Source organism: Pelobates fuscus, chromosome 7 (genome assembly GCF_036172605.1).
Source record: "Pelobates fuscus isolate aPelFus1 chromosome 7, aPelFus1.pri, whole genome shotgun sequence".
In the NCBI taxonomy this organism is placed as follows: domain Eukaryota; kingdom Metazoa; phylum Chordata; class Amphibia; order Anura; family Pelobatidae; genus Pelobates; species Pelobates fuscus.
The window spans coordinates 114,556,039-114,575,264 of NC_086323.1; the positions used below are offsets into that span (position 1 = coordinate 114,556,039).

At 43.4% G+C, this 19,226-nt stretch overlaps 1 long non-coding RNA gene across 1 annotated transcript; it reads left to right on the top strand.

The window, feature by feature from the left end:
* The first annotated feature begins 2,777 nt into the window (after window positions 1–2,777).
* Window positions 2,778–18,917, top strand: LOC134568778 (uncharacterized). Its single transcript, XR_010084059.1, has 3 exons — window positions 2,778–2,812; window positions 4,739–4,812; window positions 18,644–18,917. It is a non-coding gene; the product is annotated as an uncharacterized LOC134568778 (long non-coding RNA).
* Window positions 18,918–19,226: the final 309 nt, after the last annotated feature.

The following is a 19,226-nucleotide window of genomic DNA, read 5'->3' on the forward strand; positions in this document are numbered from 1 at the left end:
AGGAGAGGAATATGTAGGGAAAAAGAAAATTCCAGTGCTCAAGCCACGGAACCAAGAAAAAACATTTGTGTTCTGTTTAACTTTATTGATAACTCTTTTGCTGCTGAAATAGTAAAGAATGAATGTAATGAATAACATGGGCATCCTGTCTGCTTGAAAATAGTATCTCAGAAGAGCTCCACCCCTGGCCACATCCAAAATAAAAGTGTGCATCTTTGTCTATTTCCCATGTTGAGAGGTATACAATAAAGGGGGTGGGGGGAGGGAGGAGGGATAAACTATCTATTACTAGGGACCATTGCTATGTATATAGTTCATTATTTTCCATTGCAGGTCCCTCTGATTATTTGTGCATGTTTAGGATGGGTTTGGCTGCTGGTAGTGTTTAGTGTTTATCTGCTGAGTGTAAGCGAAGCATGTATGTGTGCTGCAAATGTGTGCATTAGTGTGTATGTGATCTGAGAATGTGTATATTGGAGTATATATGTACACGAGAATCTATAAATGATAATTATAATAAAGATATACATATTGAATGTTGCATGATAGGACAATTGGGAAAAGGGTTTTAAGGCTGAAATAGGGTTAGGTTGGAGCTCAAAATAAGAAGGTTTGACTAGAAATATGAAGAGGAAGGAAAATGGGGTTGATGAGGGGAACATAGGATTATAGCAGTAACCTATAGATTGAACAAATACTAAATATTTTAATTTGTTTTCCACAGCTTCTGCTCCCATAGGACAAGAGTAAGTTCATTAAGACTGTTTTTATGTCTCCAAATCCACCTTTCTTTCCCCTCAGCACTAGTCGTAGGCTGAGTACAATCCCCAAACATGGCTTGCCTTGCTGCTCATGACAAATAGTATTGTGTCTTTATGTGAATATACAATGATCAGCCAAAACATTAAAACAACTTATAGGTGAAGTAAATAGCATTGATTATATCATTACAACAATGACACCTGCCATGTGGTGGGATATATTTGGCAGCAAGTGAACAGTAAGTTCTTCAATTTCATGAGTTGTAACCAGGAACTTACAGCTCCAATTGAAGCTGACAAGGGCCAAATAGTGATGGCTAGACCACATCTCCAAAATAGCAAGTCATGTGTTACTGGTATGCAATGGTTAATACCTACCAAAAGCAGTGCAAGGAAGAACAACCGTTTAACCAGCATCAGGGTCATGGATACCAAAGTATCATTGAAGCTAGAGAGGAGCGAAGGCTAGCCCATCTAATCTGATCAAACAAAATAACTACTATAGCTCAAATTGCTGAAAAATGTAATGCTGGCCATGATAAAAAGGTGTTAGTGCATCACAGTTTTCTGCACATGGTGCTGTGTAGCCACAGACTGGTTTGGATGCCCATGATGACCCCCTTTCCACTGCCAAAAGTGCCTTCAATGGGGACATGAGCATCAGAACTGGACCATAATGCAAACGTAGAAGGTTGCCTGGTAGGATGAATCACATTTTCTTTTAGATCAGGTGGATGGTTGTGTGTACATGTGCATCAATTACCTGGGGAAGAGACGTCAGTAGGATACACTATGGGAAGAAGACATGCCGGGGCAATGTTCTGCTGGACAACCAGTGGCTCCTGGCATTCAGGTGAATGTTACTTTGACACTTACCACCTACCTAGAGATTGTTGCAGACCACATAAACCACTTTATGACAATGGTGTTCCCTGCCACCCTGCAAAAATAGTTCAGGAATGGTTTCAGGAACATGACAAAGAGATCATGTTGTTGTCTTGGCCTCCAAATCCCACATTATACAAACCAATTGAGCATCTGTGGTATGTGCTGGAACAACAAATCCAATCCACGAAGGCCCTTCCTTACAACTTGCAGCTCTTAAAGGATCTGCTCACTAATGTGTTGAGGCCAGATGCCACAGGACATGTTCAGAGGTCTTGTGGAGTCCATGCCTCGATGCACCAGAACTGTTTAGGGCAGAACAATGGTGACCTACATTATATTAGACAGGTGGTTTAAATGTTGTGGCTGATCAGTGTACACATGCAAGGTTACATAAACACCTGTGATTTCAGAAAGAAACCACAAGAGGTACATTGGTAGAAGTTAATTAAATGATACTATGGGTTATTATTTGTGCAGCACAAACAGTTCCAGATAAGGTTAGCATTGTGTCCTCTGATACATGCTAGGTACAACAGGATTAATGTTAAAAAAATATATGATAAATGTTATAAATATATAGCTGCCAGAGGGCAATAGAGGTTGATGGTCAGGTGGAATTCAGAAATTTTCATCTAATTAGGGCTGAAACTAATAATTTTGTCAGTGCACATGTCTAGTGGTAACTGAGAAAGACTCTAGGTATGTCAATAAGGAGGGAGAGAATAAGTGAGTGTCACCTCTCTTCCTGATAATAAGATGGTCTATGCTTCAATTGAGGGTTGAGAAGTAGGCAATAGTTGGCTTCCTTCAAAGTGCTAATAGCTACACATAATATTTGTTAAAATGTTTTAACTATAGTGTAGTACAGGCATAGGCAACCTTTGGCACTCCAGATGTTTTGGACTACACCTCCCATGATGCTTTGCCAGCATTATGTGTGTAAGAGCATTTCGGGGGATGCAGTCCACAACATCTGGAATGCCGAAGGTTGCCTATACCTGGTGTAGTATATATTTCCAGTGGGAAAACTTTTTTGGTCTTTTAAGAGTAATTTTACATTACTCTATTTTATTTTTATTAAATGCCAAAGAATAAAACCCAATTTTACTTCTATTTCATTTATTGCAGGTCTCCTATCATATACACAGACTACACAAATCAAGGTATTAACCGGAATCTCAACTTAAGACGCAGCAATGCTTATATCTACCAATCCTAATGTGTATTTTGTTTTATTAAAGTGTGTGCACAAGTCAGGCATTACATTTTTTTTTTTTTTTTTACAAAGTTCAAAGTCACCTTAACCCCTTAAGGACACATGACGTGTGTGACATGTCATGGTTCCCTTTTATTCCAGAAGTTTGGTCCTTAAGGGGTTAAAGGGACTACTGTAGGCAGCAGAACCAGTACAGTTTAATTTAGTAGTTCAGGAGCAAAGAGCCTGTCATCGCTCAAGGCAGTCTTAACAGCATTATAGGTCCCTGGGCAAAGCAGTGCACTGGGGTTCTGCAAGGTTGAGAAACACTGGTAGGGGATTAGCAGGTCAAGTACATGTGCAGTATTTCTTAATGTTTGTAACTCTTCTAGAAAAGAAAACAGTAGCTAGCAATGCTAGATGATAGATTAAAAAAGGCTGTTTTTTATTTATTTGATCTTTTTTCATTTTTTTATGAATAATACAAAAAAAACATAAGAATGTAACAAAATTACATTTACCAATCAAATGTCTATACAAATGACAATTACATATAAACAATACAGAAAATAAAAATTCTCCACTGTTGCATTGGACCCAAAGACCTAATTTAACCCTCATTTTAACTAAGATGCTCTTTTTTTTAGGCTCTGATGTTTATATAAGGAAACTTACAATAGCACATTGCTAAAATGTTTATTATACCACAAGTGGTAATAGAACGTGTGTTTGCTTAGAAGACAAGCAAATGTATATATAGGGTATTCGTGGGATACATCAAAAGTCAAATGTGAAATAGTGATTACTGTGGTTTTGGATGAATTTGTTTGTGCAATTCAAAGGATTTCACAATAACTACTGTGTTAAACTTTCAGGAGCACCAAGATGGCTACTGACTATGTGCTTCAAAGAGCATCAAGATGGCCACCAGTCATTTGGCCTGGTTTAACCTAGTTACACTAACAATAGAGTTAATGGAAGCCCACATATGTTTGCAAGCATTCAAAACCAACCCTTTCATTTTGTACAGCTATAATTAGGATTATTAGCTGCATAAGGTATTTTGGCAGAGGCATTTCCTAACATTTAATGACCATTTGACAATCACTTATCTTTAATAACAAGATGTTAGCGATAATATATCAAATATTACTAAATATATTCTAGCTAAACTATTGCATTACTAAAAAGACAATTATCTTTTGCAGTGCTAATTGTATTTCCCATAATTGCAGTTAAAACATATCAAAGGCTATCCAAGCAATTTAATCTAAACACAAGTATGAAAACTATAATTATACCATTTTATAATTAATGTCCCAGGATCTTAGATAAAGTGGGGATAAAGGTTTCTGCTGCTCTGGATAGATCAAACTTCATGTCCCAGGATAAAATGTGTGCCTAGAGCACACAATAGCAGCCTTAAAATTTAAATAGGCTGCAACCTGTGAAGGCCTTTGTGCCCTGTCTGCTACATGTCTGTCTCCAAAGCACTCCGGAAAAACTGTCCAAACGTCCACAAAACAGCTTCACAATAACCATAGTAACATGTCCCTCTTTCCAGCCTATTCCCTAAACATCAAATGGCCTCCTGACTCTGAACTGATCTGTTAATTAAACCTTTCAGTGCTTAAATTTTACATTTATGCAGGGAATATCTGTTAAATGGTGAACTAATAACTTTGGGAGCTTTGGGCCTAAAAGCACAAATATTAAAATATTAAAATGTTAAAATGTTAGTCATTTTTCATGTCTATAACAGTGATGAATGCAGAAAGCACCATACTTGTTTATTTAAGCTACTTCATAAAGGACCGGCTAATTGTGGATTAGTGCTTGTGTTAGAAGTGGTCAGTTCCTGTATAAATAAAAATTGGTATTTTTTCCCCTTCAGCAGAAGAATGCAACTGTGTTGAAAGACCTGCAGCAGAAGACTTGATGATGTATGCATGTAGTAATGACTCTCAGGTACCAAATATCTGGCAAAATAATGTTTCCAAAATATCAACTTTTAGATCTCACAAATTATCGCAATGATCACAGAAATTAAAGTCACTCAGATGACTCCATCTCAGTGAAGTGGTTTAGGTGCAGTGGTCATGTCATTGTAAGCCTTCAAGGTAAAACATTGTCGTTTTTCAGTAACGGCAATATTTACCTTGAAGGGTTGAACACACGTCTAGTAGCTATGTAAAACTCAGTCACTGGACGCAGAACTTCATGGAATATCATTGGATTAAATGCTTTCCTATGACTGCACTCACCTCGCATGTGCATCTGGTACCCAATGCTCCACTATGAAGAGCAGAGGATTGGATTTGACAATCGCTGGAGGAGCTCTTGCCTTCTTCATGTCATTGTGGCAGACGGAGAGCAGAGTTGCACATAGGGAGTCTGTAAAAAAGTGAGTAAAGCATTTACTTTTATTCATTTTACTGGAAAAGGTGGGCAGGCGAGTACAACAAGCGACAGGGGTACTATAGCATTAGGAATGCAGGTTTGTATTCCTAATACTATAGTGCTTCTTAAATTTAAATTCTAGTGGAAATTATTGAGAGTTAAATTATTAAAAATAATGACTGGAATATCATATTTGGAAATATACAGCAAGGAAAGGTAATACTTTACATAAAATGTTATTTTAAAAAATATATATTTTTTTCTTTAAATTCTCTTTTTATTGAGGCATGTTGGCAACAGCGATACAATAATATAAAGGCATCAACAATCAACAGTTGTGTACATGTCATGACATGGTAAAAAGGGCATGCCTCATTTTTAATTTTCTTTTTTGTAAGCATGAACAATTCAAGAGAAGGAGTAAAGGGATAAAAAAGGATAAGGCAGGCATACATCATGGAGCAAAAACCGGTATACATAAGTGAGGATTTGCTTCTCTTCACCTACGAGTCAAACATCAAGCTAAATCCTGTACTATGATGTGTCAAGGTTGTCGGAACCATGTGGTGTGGGCATCATGTGCGCAGGTGTGATAACTGGCCCCGTATGTTAGTCACTGTGCGGTTATTGGATTGGAGTGCCTCACGGCACATACCGTACTAGGGGTATGTAGCATGTGTGAGCTAGCTAAATATGTCGATACCTAACCTATGGGGGTCACGGGAGGGGGGTGGAGTTATATACAGGGGAGCACTAAGCCCTCTTGTGGTTATAGGAAAAACCTGGTGTTGAGTGATAGAAGAAGAATACACAAAAACGTTAAACAAAATTATTAACAACATTATGCAATAAGATAATGGCATGCATGGCAGTATTGAGGGGTTCAGGTTATTCTCTCCACTCCACTTCCACTCCCAGGAACACAGGGTGCTATTCTCTTAGGGTCCCAAGCATGGTGAGCTGGTGTGGGTGCTGGGGTCGTTGACGTATATGGAAGTCCCTGGGCTTGTAGGAATGTACGTGCCTCAATCAGAGAGGTCAGTCGCAAAGTGGAGCCATTCTTAGTGACAGTCAGTGATCTAGGTGTTGACTACCGATAGTGAATTCCTGCATTCTGCAATTGTCGAGTTATAGGGCTGATAGATCTTCTCCATTGTAACGTATTCCTGGTCAAGTCCTGAAAGAAAGACAGGTTTGTGAACTTAACCCCTTAAGGACACATGACGTGTGTGACACGTCATGATTCCCTTGTATTCCAGAAGTTTGGTCCTTAAGGGGTTAAAATCATAGGGAGTCTTCCCCGTACTGCAGCGAAGATGCAGTTTTTATCTGTGAGATATTGGCATCTGATTACATCCCATGGGGCAGCAGAGGGGGTCTGCGCTGATTTATTGCTAAAAAAAAAAAAAAAATCCATCAAACCCAACCCATTTAGCTTGATTGGGAGGTAGTAACTCCACTATGAAGCATCTGAGATCATGCGGGAGCTCGTTCGAGTCGACTGTCAGGAATGCCCATCATTTTATGGTTGGCCCACCTGATGCGGTCTTCAATTAAGTCCAGTTTTAGAGCCATAGTTGCTTGTGCAGACTGTACTTGGTGTAAGGTTTCATGCATGCTTGACACATCACATTCTGTGTCAAGGTTATCTTCTTTTGAGGCCTGAATGTGGCCACTCACCCCCTGCACTTCCACCTTAATCAGATCTATATATGCCCTAAATATTTGCCGCATGTTAAGTAGAGGATTTGGAATGTCCTGCTTTGTTGCAGGTGCTTGAGCATCTCTGATTACTGTCTCCACCAAGGTGGCTGTTTGTGTTTGGGAGTCCATGCACTCTCCCTGCTGAATGTCAGAGCACATGGAGCCTGCTTTAGAGTTAGGTATGTCAGTAATCTTGTGAGCTGCAAGGCATAATAGCTGGTGCCGAAGTCTTGTGTAGCTTGGCTCGTACCTGCAGGTGTTTTCTGTGTTCTCCTGGCCATCTTGTGGTTACTGCTAGCATCCTGCTGTGTGTCTCTCTGATATATTGCCAGGTTCTCAAGAAACAGGCCAGAGCACAGTTGTGAGGTGACCAGGTTCTGTAGACTTGAGTTGGCCCCGGTATTTGCAGTACCTGTATTTGCAGGTCGGATATGGGTTACTTGGGTCGGCAAATGTATCTCTCCGAGGTAGACCACATACCTGTATGTCAGCCATTCCATTTCCAAAAAATATTGATATGGATCGGGTTTTTGAGGTGTCAGTAGGTAGTATCTGGCACTCACACCTATATGTTCTGCAGGGCTCACAAATTTGGCCCGATTTGATTAATGGCCAATAGTGTTGTCGCGAACCCGAAATTTACGGTTCGCGAACGGCGAACGCGAACTTCCTCAAATGTTCGCGAACCGCCATTGACTTCAATGGGCAGGCAAATTTTAAAACCAACAGGGACTCTTTCTGGCCACAAAAGTGATGGAAAAGTTGTTTCAAGGGGACTAACACCTGGACTGTGGCATGCAGGAGGGGGATCCATGGCAAAACTCCCATGGAAAATTACACAGTTGATGCAGAGTCTGCTTTTAATCCATAAAGGGCAGAAATCACCTAACATTGACACCTGTCCTCAAAGCCCCTGATACACACTGACACAGAGCAGAATAGAGACTGTTCCCCGTCCTCAGAGACCATGATACACACTGACACAGAGCAGAATAGAGACTGTTACCCCTACATAGGGTCACTTGGCAGATATGGCGGGGTCGTGGGAGGGGGAGGATGACTTTCACCTCTTCCCCTGTTAGATTCCCGTTGTGCTGTGACATCACCCTTATACGCTGTGTAAAGCATACTATTTAATTTGATCAGCATGGCCACTTGAGTTTTTATAGTTTTCACGCTGCTTGTAGTTTATATATGGTTCACAAAAATCAAACAAACGATAAAGTAAACGTGTAAGGATTCAGAATATTCTTTCAAACCCTTACACATTGTGTGTACGTATTTTTTGTCTTAAGTTTGTGGCTTTAAAGAGGTTCACGTTGTTTCTATGATGTGCATAACATGTTCTTGTAAATGTTTGTTAAATTTTTCCTGGAATTGTAATTTTTGAATCTGAATAAAGATAGTCAAATCCCTGATACACACTGACACAGAGCGGAATAGAGACTGTTTCCCCTACATAGGGTCACTTGGCAGATATGGATTGACACCTGTCCTCAGAGACCATGATACACACTGACACAGAGCAGAATAGAGACTGTTCCCTGTCCACAGAGACCATGATACACACTGACACAGAGCAGAATAGAGACTGTTCCCCGTCCACAGAGACCATGATACACACTGACACAGAGCAGAATAGGGACTGTTCCCCCTACATAGGGTCACTTGGCAGGTATGGATTGACACCTGTCCTCAAAGCCCATGATACACACTGGGGGGAGCTACTGTCCTCCCCAACCACTGCGCGGTGGGTGGGGGGCATAAATCACAATGGGACGGACCTACAGATAGGAGTGGAGTATTGTTCATATCAGTTTAATACCTTCCGCGTCTCCTATCAGTGGACGTGTATATGGCAGCCATTTTAGGAACCGCACACCTGGGACCCGAGCAAGGTCACCTCTTTCAACAGGCGACAAGATATGGCCCTGTAAAACTCTCCTGGATATTATGTACAATTTCTATGGATATGGCATTGATTTATGTAACAGGGAGATGGAAGAAGATGCTTGGTCGGTCCTCTTACTTGAAATTTGTGGCACTGCGCGGGCAAGCTAATGTGCCACCAGATAGGAGTGGTGAGTTTAGTATTGTTCATATCAGTTTAATACCTTCCGCGTCTCCTATCAGTGGACGTGTAAATGGCAGAGATTTTTAATTGTTGAATCACCTCCCCTTTTTAGGCCAAGGTGGAAGATGCTTAGACCACTGGTATATTGGTGCCATCTTGGAGGATTTTTTTTTGGTTTGGTTTTTGAAGCCACAGTGCTGCACCAGTGGGCCTAAAAATTAGGCATGTACACATGCCTGAAAAATTTGGTATTGTTGCAGCCGCTGCTGTAGCAGAGACCAGAAAAATTGATGTTTGTTTCACAGGCAGAAAGTGCCGTAAAACATGGCGGCTTGAACCCTAGTTGGTGGCGGATAAGTCACGCAAGTCAAACGTCATTCAGAGCTAAAATACAGCAGCGTGTGGACCATTTTTAGCCCAAGGCAGCTCATCTCATCAGGCCTTTTTTAATCGAATGTATCGCCCAGTGTCAGTCCCTTCGGGATCCATCCCTCATTCATCTTAATAAAGGTGAGGTAATCTAGACTTTTTTGACCCAGGCGACTTCTCTTCTCAGTGACAATACCTCCTGCTGCACTGAAGGTCCTTTCTGACAGGACACTTGAAGCGGGGCAGGCCAGAAGTTCTATAGCAAATTGGGATAGCTCAGGCCACAGGTCAAGCCTGCACACCCAGTAGTCAAGGGGTTCATCGCTCCTCAGAGTGTCGATATCTGCAGTTAAGGCGAGGTAGTCTGCTACCTGTCGGTCGAGTCGCTCTCTGAGGGTGGATCCCGAAGGGCTGTGGCGATGCATAGGACTTAAAAAGGTCCGCATGTCCTCCATCAACAACACGTCTTTAAAGCGTCCTGTCCTTGCCGGCGTGGTCGTGGGAGGAGGAGGAGGATGACTTCCACCTCTCCCCCTGTTAGATTCCCGTTGTGCTGTGACATCACCCTTATACGTTGTGTAAAGCATACCTTTTAATTTATTTTGCAAATGCTGCATCCTTTCCGACTTGTTGTAATTCGGTAACATTTCCGCCACTTTCTGCTTATACCGGGGGTCTAGTAGCGTGGACACCCAGTACAGGTCGTTCTCCTTCAGCCTTTTTATACGAGGGTCCCTCAACAGGCAGGACAGCATGAAAGACCCCATTTGCACAAGGTTGGATGCCGAGCTACTCATTTCCCGTTCCTCCTCCTCACTGATGTCATTGAAGGTATGTTCTTCCCCCCAGCCACGTACAACACCACGGTACCAGATAGGTGACAACGAGCACCCTGGGATGCCTGTTGTGTTTGGTCTTGCTCCTCCTCCTCCTCCTCAAAGCTACATTCCTCCTCTGACTCCTCTTCCTCACAATCCTCTTCCAGCGTTGCCGCAGGTACAGCAAGCGATGCTGATAAGGCTGTTTCTGGTGGTGATGGTGACCACAACTCTTCCTCTTCACGCTCATCTACAGCCTGATCCAGCACTCTTCGCAGGGCACGCTCCAGGAAGAAAACAAATGGTATGATGTCGCTGATGGTGCCTTCGTTGCGACTGACTAGGTTTGTCACCTCCTCAAAAGGACGCATGAGCCTACAGGCATTGCGCATGAGCGTCCAGTAACATGGCAAAAAAATCCCCAGCTCCCCAGAGGCTGTCCTAGCACCCCGGTCATACAAATATTCATTAACAGCTTTTTCTTGTTGGAGCAGGCGGTCGAACATTAGGAGTGTGGAATTCCAACGTGTAGGGCTGTCGCAAATCAAGCGCCTCACTGGCATATTGTTTCGCCGCTGGATATCGGCAAAGTGAGCCATGGCCGTGTAGGAACGCCTGAAATGGCCACACACCTTCCTGGCCTGCTTCAGGACGTCCTGTAAGCCTGTGTACTTATGCACAAAGCGTTGTACGATCAGATTACACACGTGCCATGCACGGCACATGTGTCAACTTGCCCAACTTCAATGCCGCTATCAAATTCTTTCCGTTGTCACACACCACTTTGCCGATATCCAGTTGCTGCGGAGTCAGCCACTTTTCCACCTGTGCGTTCAGGGCGGACAGGAGTGCTTGTCCGGTGTGACTCTCTGCTTTCAAGCAAGTCAAACCCAAGACGGCGTGACACTGCCGTATCCGGGATGTGGAATAGTACCTGGGGAGCTGGGAGGGTGCCGTTGATGTGGAGCAAGACGCAGCAGCACAAGAGGACTCAGCCGAGGAGGTTATGGAAGAGGATGGAGTAGGAGAAGTAGAGGAGGTGGCAGCAGGACTGCCTGCAATTCGTGGCGGTGTCACCAACTCCTCTGCAATGCCACGCATTCCTTGCTTGTCAGCCGTCAGCAGGTTTACCCAATGCGCAGTGTAGGTGATATACCTGCCCTGACCATGCTTTGCAGACCAGGTATCAGTGGTCAGATGGACCCTTGCCCCAACACTGTGTGCCAGACATGCCATGACTTCCTTTTGCACAATCGAGTACAAGTTGGGGATTGCCTTTTGTGAAAAGAAATTCCGGTCGGGTACCTTCCACTGCGGTGTCCCAATAGCTACAAATTTTTTGAACGCCTCAGACTCAACCAGATTGTATGGTAAAAGCTGGCGGGCTAATAGTTCGGACAAGCCAGCTGTCAGACGCTGGGCAAGGGGGTGACTTGGTGACATTGGCTTCTTACGCTCAAACAGGTCCTTGACAGACACATGACTGTGGGCAGATGAGCGGGAACTGCTCAAGGCGGGAGACGGAGTGTCGGATGGTTGAGAGGGGGCAAGAAGGACAGCAGTGGTTGACGTGGCTGAAGATGCTAGACCAGGAGGAGGATGGCGGCTTAGAGTAGGCGTCCTGCTTGTACTCATGTGTTGATCCCATAGGCGTTTGTGATGTGAGATCATGTGCCTACGCAAAGCAGTTGTACCTAGGTGGGTGTTGGACCTCCCACGACTCAGTTTCCTTTGGCACAGGTTGCAAATGGCATCGCTGTTGTCAGAGGCAGACACACAAAAAAAATGCCACACTGCTGAGCTCTGCAATGACGGCATTCTGGTGGTGGACACAGCATGCGTTGATTGGCGTGCTGTCGGGCTGACCCCGGGTGCCAATGCATGCTGTCTGACTGTGCCACTAGCTCCTTGCGACGACCCCCCCTGCTTCCAACTCGTCTCCTCCTCCTCTCTGTCTCCCCATCTGAACTTTCGCCCTGTTCTTCTTCTTGCCGAGCGGGCACCCACGTGACATCCATGGACGCATCGTCATCATCAACCACTTCGCTTGTATCTGACAACTCAGAAAAGGAAGCAGCAGCGGGTACAACATCATCATCATCACACCGTACCTCCATGTGTTTAATGCTGCCTGCCTGATACATATCCCTGTTATCTACATCCTCTAGCAATAATGGTTGCGCATCACTCATTTCTTCAAACGGGTGTGTGAATAACTCCTCTGACATACCAAGTAAAGCGGCTGTGGTGCTAGTTTTGGTGGTGGCGGCAGGCGGGTGAGTGCTATCTTGAGAGGTGCCTGAAGCTAAGCTGGAGGAGGATGGTGCGACAAGGTTCCGAGCGGAGGCTGTACAAGATTGGGTGTCCTGTGTTAGCCAGTCAACTAAGTCCTCAGAACTTTTCAAGTTCAGGGTACGTGGCTTCTGAAAACTGGGCATTATTCTAGGGCAAAAGGGAATCACAGCACCACGACCACGACGGCCCCTGCGGGGTGGCCTGCCTCTGCCTGTCATTTTTTGGGGGATTAGTGGTACTATAAGTGCAAGCTACTGTGAGACCAGATATGATTGGCAATGTGAACTGTAACAGTTCTGCAGAGCACACACTGTAGGCCTGAGACACCCGCTTGAAGACAAGTAACTGCTATTCAATCTATAACAGTGAAAAACAAATTTTGGTTTTAAAAGCACGCTATAGAGACACCAGATATGATTGGCAATGTGCACTGGAACAGTTCTGGAGAGCACACACTGAAGGAAGGACTGACAGAGCCGCTTGAAGGACACTGACTGGCTGCTATTAGCTTACACTAGAAACCTTTTTTCTTTGTAAAAGCACGCTAAAGAGACACCAAATATGATTGGCAACTGTCAAAGCACGCTGGAACAGGTCTATAGAGCACACGCTGAAGTAGGCCTGACACCCAGACGCTTGCAGACAACTAACTGCTCTTCTATTACAGTGAAAACTAATTATTTCTTTTAAATCTAAAGCTTAACCAATTGTTAAAACAGATATGAGTGGTGGCACTGGGCAAGTAGGCACAGTATCCAATGTGAACCTCACACAGAAGCTGGCAGGCAGGCACCTGCAATTACATTACACAGGAAAAAAAAAAAAAAAGCAGCCTGATGTTATAGCCCTAAAAAGGGCTTTTTGGGGTGCTGTCCTTACAGCAGAGATCAGATGAGTCCTTCAGGATTGTAGTGGACACTGAATACCCTAGCCTAGCTATCAATTTCCCTATCTAATCAGCAGCAGCTAAACTTTACCTCCTCTCACTAAGCATGCAGCTTCAGAATGAATCGAAAATGGATGCTGGGAGGGAGGTTGGAGGGTGTGGAAGGGAGTGCTGCTGATTGGCTGGAATGTGTCTGCTGACCGAGAGGCACAGGGTCAAAGTTTGCCCAATGATGACGAATAGGGGGCGGATCGAACCGCCCATGTGTTCGCCCACGGCGGCGAACGCGAACACGCTAAGTTCGCAGGGAACTGTTCGCCGGCGGACAGTTCGGTACATCACTAATGGCCAAGCAAAAATGGGGACCTTTCCGTTCCATGGTTAGGCTCTGCTATCCCAAATTATTTTATTTTTGATATGTAGATACATAAATATTTCTGAGAATTCAACGAAGGATAAAGTCTGCACGTTTCGTAAATTAGAAGAAAACACAATAAATACAAGCAGGTGTCACAATATAGGAAAATCCAAGCTGAGAATAATTTATACCTTAAAGCTTTCAGAGTAACCAAGTATTAAGGATAAAGCAGGGATACTATAGTTCCAGAGAAAGAGCACAATTATGGGGAAAATAAAACAAAAATGTAGAATAAAGAAAGAACATGATGCAGACAATAAATGTACAATAAGAACAATACGTTTGATATTAGATCCTGTCTTCCGTCAATGAGCATCATAATACATAGAATAAGAAACAGATAAACCATAGATAAATCATCAATACAGGATATCATGAAACATAGAGCCTTAAAGGAACAATATAGCATTAGAGAAACAGGAGAGAAATCTGTCCTATAGCGTATATAAAGATATACGGAATGTAGAAGAAGAACAGTTAAAATATTGTACTTTATTAAATAGATGAAAATAAGTAAATAAATAAATAGATGAAAAAATGAAAAAAGAAGAACGAAAACTTATACCATATAAATGGGAAGGGGGGAGTGAGGTGAAACACACCTAAGTGAAAAATGTATATATATATAGACCCCTAAATGGGTACAGTACTAAAGCGATGCTACCTAAAGAATACCTCAGTGACAACACAGTCCACCCGAAGGGGTATATAATCGCACTAGATGCTGATATAACAAAGTATAACTCTGGTTGAGAGCAATAAACAGTAAATTGCTACTTCAAAAAGAAGAAGAGACAAATAATAATCGGCAACAATATGGGGCTCCCCCTGATGAGCCTGGAATACAGGCAAAACGCGCGTCGGGTTAGACACCTGGGCGAGACATTTAACCCCTTAAGGACCAAACTTCTGGAATAAAAGGGAATCATGACATGTCAGACATGTCATGTGTCCTTAAGGGGTTAATCATTCTCGGTTGTAGACATTTCCTCTACACCCATCTGATTCCTATTTCGGATCAGATACTTACCTGATTTATTTTGGCTACTCCTGTTCCTCAGGCGTTACTCGGTCTGTCTTTTTGTCGACTATTACTATTATTTACTCAATTTGCGCTATCATACAGTTATGTGAAGGTGTAATTCACCATAGTCGCTAGATAGTTTCCTGATCAGAACGGGATTTTTATTGCCAACCAGGGTATTTCATTTATCGCAAATGGGAATCTGAATAATGACTAGGTTATCCCCCGTATTACTATTATAATGCTTAAAGATAGGCTGACTACTACTATATAGTCTGTACAGCAAAACCTCTTTCCGTCCTCCTCTTATACCACTTTACTATACCTGGTACCCATGAAGGCACCATTCCCTTTCTATTAGTATCTGGTCTCATGTGGCACATTGGCATACATGGGCACCTTCTATTTGGTATATACTATACTGGGATTCAATTGTACCATTACAGGAGTTAGGATGGGAAGCAGGACATGCTATTATCCATATTAGCATTTAGCTAATGCTTTTTTGGGGGAACCTGTTTTCAGTTTGACACCTTCTTTGCTATATTACTCATTCCCCTTGTACATCCCAGTTTCTCCACTGTCTACTATTACATGTCCGTTTTATCTACCTACTAGAGACTTTGTAATACTGTGTAGCATTTGGATTTACTGTAGCGTTTGCTGCCACTGGTACACGTGTTCACGAAGTATCGCCCCATATTGTTGCCGATTATTATTTGTCTCTCCTTCTTTTTGAAGTAGCAATTTACTGTTTATTGCTCTCAACCGGAGTTATACTTTGTTATATCAGCATCTAGTGCGATTATATACCCCTTCGGGTGGACTGTGTTGTCACTGAGGTATTCTTTAGGTAGCATCGCTTTAGTACTGTACCCATTTAGGGGTCTATATATATACATTTTTTACTTAGGTGTGTTTCACCTCACTCCCCCCTTCCCATTTATATGGTATAAGTTTTCGTTCTTCTTTTTTCCATTTTTTCATCTATTTATTTACTTATTTTCATCTATTTAATAAAGTACAATATTTTAACTGTTCTTCTTCTACATTCCGTATATCTTTATATACGCTATTGGACAGATTTCTCTCCTGTTTCTCACATTCATACTATTAGGGATACCCCCTGTTCTGTCCTTTAAAGGATTGATTTCAGCCTTTTTCTCTTTATTAACTTAATATAGCATTAGAAATACAAAACTTGCATTTGTAACGCTATAGTGCCCCTGTTCATGGTTAGATTTTGTCCCACCCCCTTTCCAAGTAAAATTAATAAGAATACAATATTTTACCTCTTTCAGCACGGAGATCCTGTCAGCATTGCTCAGGTGTCCACCTCCATAAAGTCATCGAGTAGGCATGATCTCCTCCAGCGATGGTTGATGTGCATGCTGCCAGTTCTTTATCACAGGAAAGTATTGAATCCAATGCTTTCCTATGAGCTTCCACGGTCAATGCAGTGGAAGCACCTCTTGTGGCTGTCTGAATGACAGCCACCAGAGGCATGTTTAACCCTTCAAGGTAAGCATTGCCCTTTCTGAAAAGCGGTAATGTTTTAGCTTGAGTAGACAAAATGACAGGAATACTGCACCCAGACCACTCTATCAAGATGAAGTAGTCTGGGTGGCTTTAGTGGTCCTTGAACAGACTTTTTTAGCAGTCAAATTGATGTTTCGGCTTTAAAGGACCACTCTAAGCACCCAGACCACTTCAGCTTAATGAAGTGGTCTGGGTGCCAGGTCCAACTAGGGTTAACCCATTTCATGTTGGGTGAGAGGGTGCAATGCCGGAGAAGAGAAGAGCTGGGAGGTCTATGCCTGCCCTGCAAGTTTTCAATCCTCGCAAGCTCTGGCACTTACAGTGTGAGAATATTGCCATGGTAACCTGTGGCAATGCTCTGACAGTAAGTGATGGGACTATAAGAGAGAAGATGATGCAGGGCAGGCATCGACCTCCTGGCAAATCTCCTTGCACCGGGTGGATAGGCAGCCCACTGAATCACCTAAGAAATGATTGTTCCTGCAAAGGAGGGAGAATTTATTTTTAAATATTTATATTAAAAATAAAAATAAAAAATGAAATCCCCTTATCCATTCCCCCTCCACACACAGTATGCTCTCCCCACAAACACAGTACACCCCCACACATAGGGCACCATTCCCACACACAGCAATGTGTCTTTTATGCTTATGTCCTGGGCAGAAGCGGCTCTCTAATTAGGTGATTTAGGCGGCTGGCTAAGGCTTTGCACTGTCAGGGGCCTCGCGGCCCCCTAAATTACCTGAGAGCAGCCTGACATGTTGGGTTCTCGGTCTATGACCGAGGACCTGACACAGGAGGGGGCCCGGCAGCTTGCCCTTTATGCCGCCGGGTGCGAGGCCCCTCCTGTCAGTCCGCCCTGGGGGAGAGCCAGCCTCAGTCTGCAGCTCCGCCAGGTATGAGCTGCAGACCGAAGGGTCTCGCGATCTCCAGCCAAACAGAGCTTTGCCATAGGTTACCATGGCAACGCTCTGACTGAAGATCGCGAGACATTCCCCGTGTGGTCTGCAGCTCTGCATCCGGCGGAGCTGCAGATCGGAAAACCCACCGGACCACCAGGGACACTGTGAGCCCACTGGACCACCAGGGAATCTCCCCCCCCAAAAAGGTACATTTCAACCCCCCCCCTTACCCTGTCACCCCACTTACACACGTCACACCCTTCACATCCTGTCACCTCCCTTCACATCCTGTCCCTCCCTTTCACATCCTGTCACCCCCTAACACTGTCACCCCTTCACACCCTGTCACCCCACTAACACACCTCTCACCCTATAACCCCTCTCACCCACCTCTTACTCTGTCACCGCCTCTCTCCCTGTCACTCCACCTCACCCTGTCACACTATGTCACCCCATCACACTATGTCACCACCCTCTCACCCCATCACCCCCTCTTACTCTGTCACTTCCTCTTACTATGTCAGCCCACTGGAACACCAGGGAATCCCCCCCAAAAGAGGTACATTTCAACCCCCCCTTACCCTGTCACCCCCCAACACTGTCACTGCCTTCACACCCTGTCACCCCCTCTTACCCCACTAACACTATGACACCCCCACCCTGTCACCCCACCTCTCACCTTATAACCCCTCTCACCCTGTCACCCACCTCTTACTGTCACCCCCTAACACTGTCACCCCCTTCACATCCTGTCACCGCCTAACACTGTCACCCCGCTCTTACCCCACTAACACTATGACACCCCCACCCTGTCACCCCACCTCTCACCTTATAACCCCTCACACTGTCACCCCCCTCACACTCTGTCACCCCCCTCAAACTATGTCATCCCACCATGTCACCCCCTCACACTATGTCACCCCCTCACACTGTCACCCCCTCACACTGTCACCCCTCTTATTCTCACCCCCTCACCACCCCCCCTTACTGTCACTCACCCTGTCACCCGCTCTTATTCTGTCATCACCCTGTCACCCCAACTCTTGTGTATGAGTTTCGCCTAAGGCCTCGCCAAGTCTAAAGCCACCACTGGTGCCAGGAGTGAAGCAGGGAAGATCACAGAGACTACGGTCAGAATTAAAACAATGTAAAAGTGCATGGGAATGGATGAAGGATCCTGTCACATACTAAAGATAGAGATGGATTTTTATAATTATGTATACTTAAATAAAAAAATAAATTGATGTGACAGTTGTCCTTTAATACATATTACTGAAATTATATAGAATTGAATATTTATTTATAGTCTAAGTTACCACTTTCTATTAAATGCCATACTATTGGACATAACAATCTCTTTTTTTAACCAGTGGCAGAGCACATCTATGCCAGTCTACAGCTTGGAAAATCAGCAATACTCAGTATGTGAACGGAAGGCAAGAATGGGATTTAACCCGATGAACCTGGAAGCATCTTTATACAACGAGATATCCCTGTGAAAACATGGTGGATGAGGATAGAACACGCACATCTCGAAAGAAATCTCCATTTTCCAAACACAAATGAACAAGGAACTTATTATTCTAAATATTATTTGATGACCTAATACTTAGGTGGATTTAAATAGTTTACTTATGAAATTGTTTGAGGTATTTGGATATTTCAGTAATATTTCGATATAATACAATTTATATAGCATGTGTGTCTATTGAATAATCAATAGTAATAGCAGGACTCTGTGGAGATAGTTATTAAGGCAATATGAGTTCACAAAATAGCAATATTGTGTAACAAATGTCTCAGCTTTTTGTATCTTTTCTTCCCATATGTGGGCAAGAAAAATGAAACAATAGCTGAATAAAATTAATCTAGTAAAGGTTTAACCACATATGTTTAACCAGTACACTGAAAAAATAAATGAATTTTGGGAAAGATATGTATTATCCCACTGTA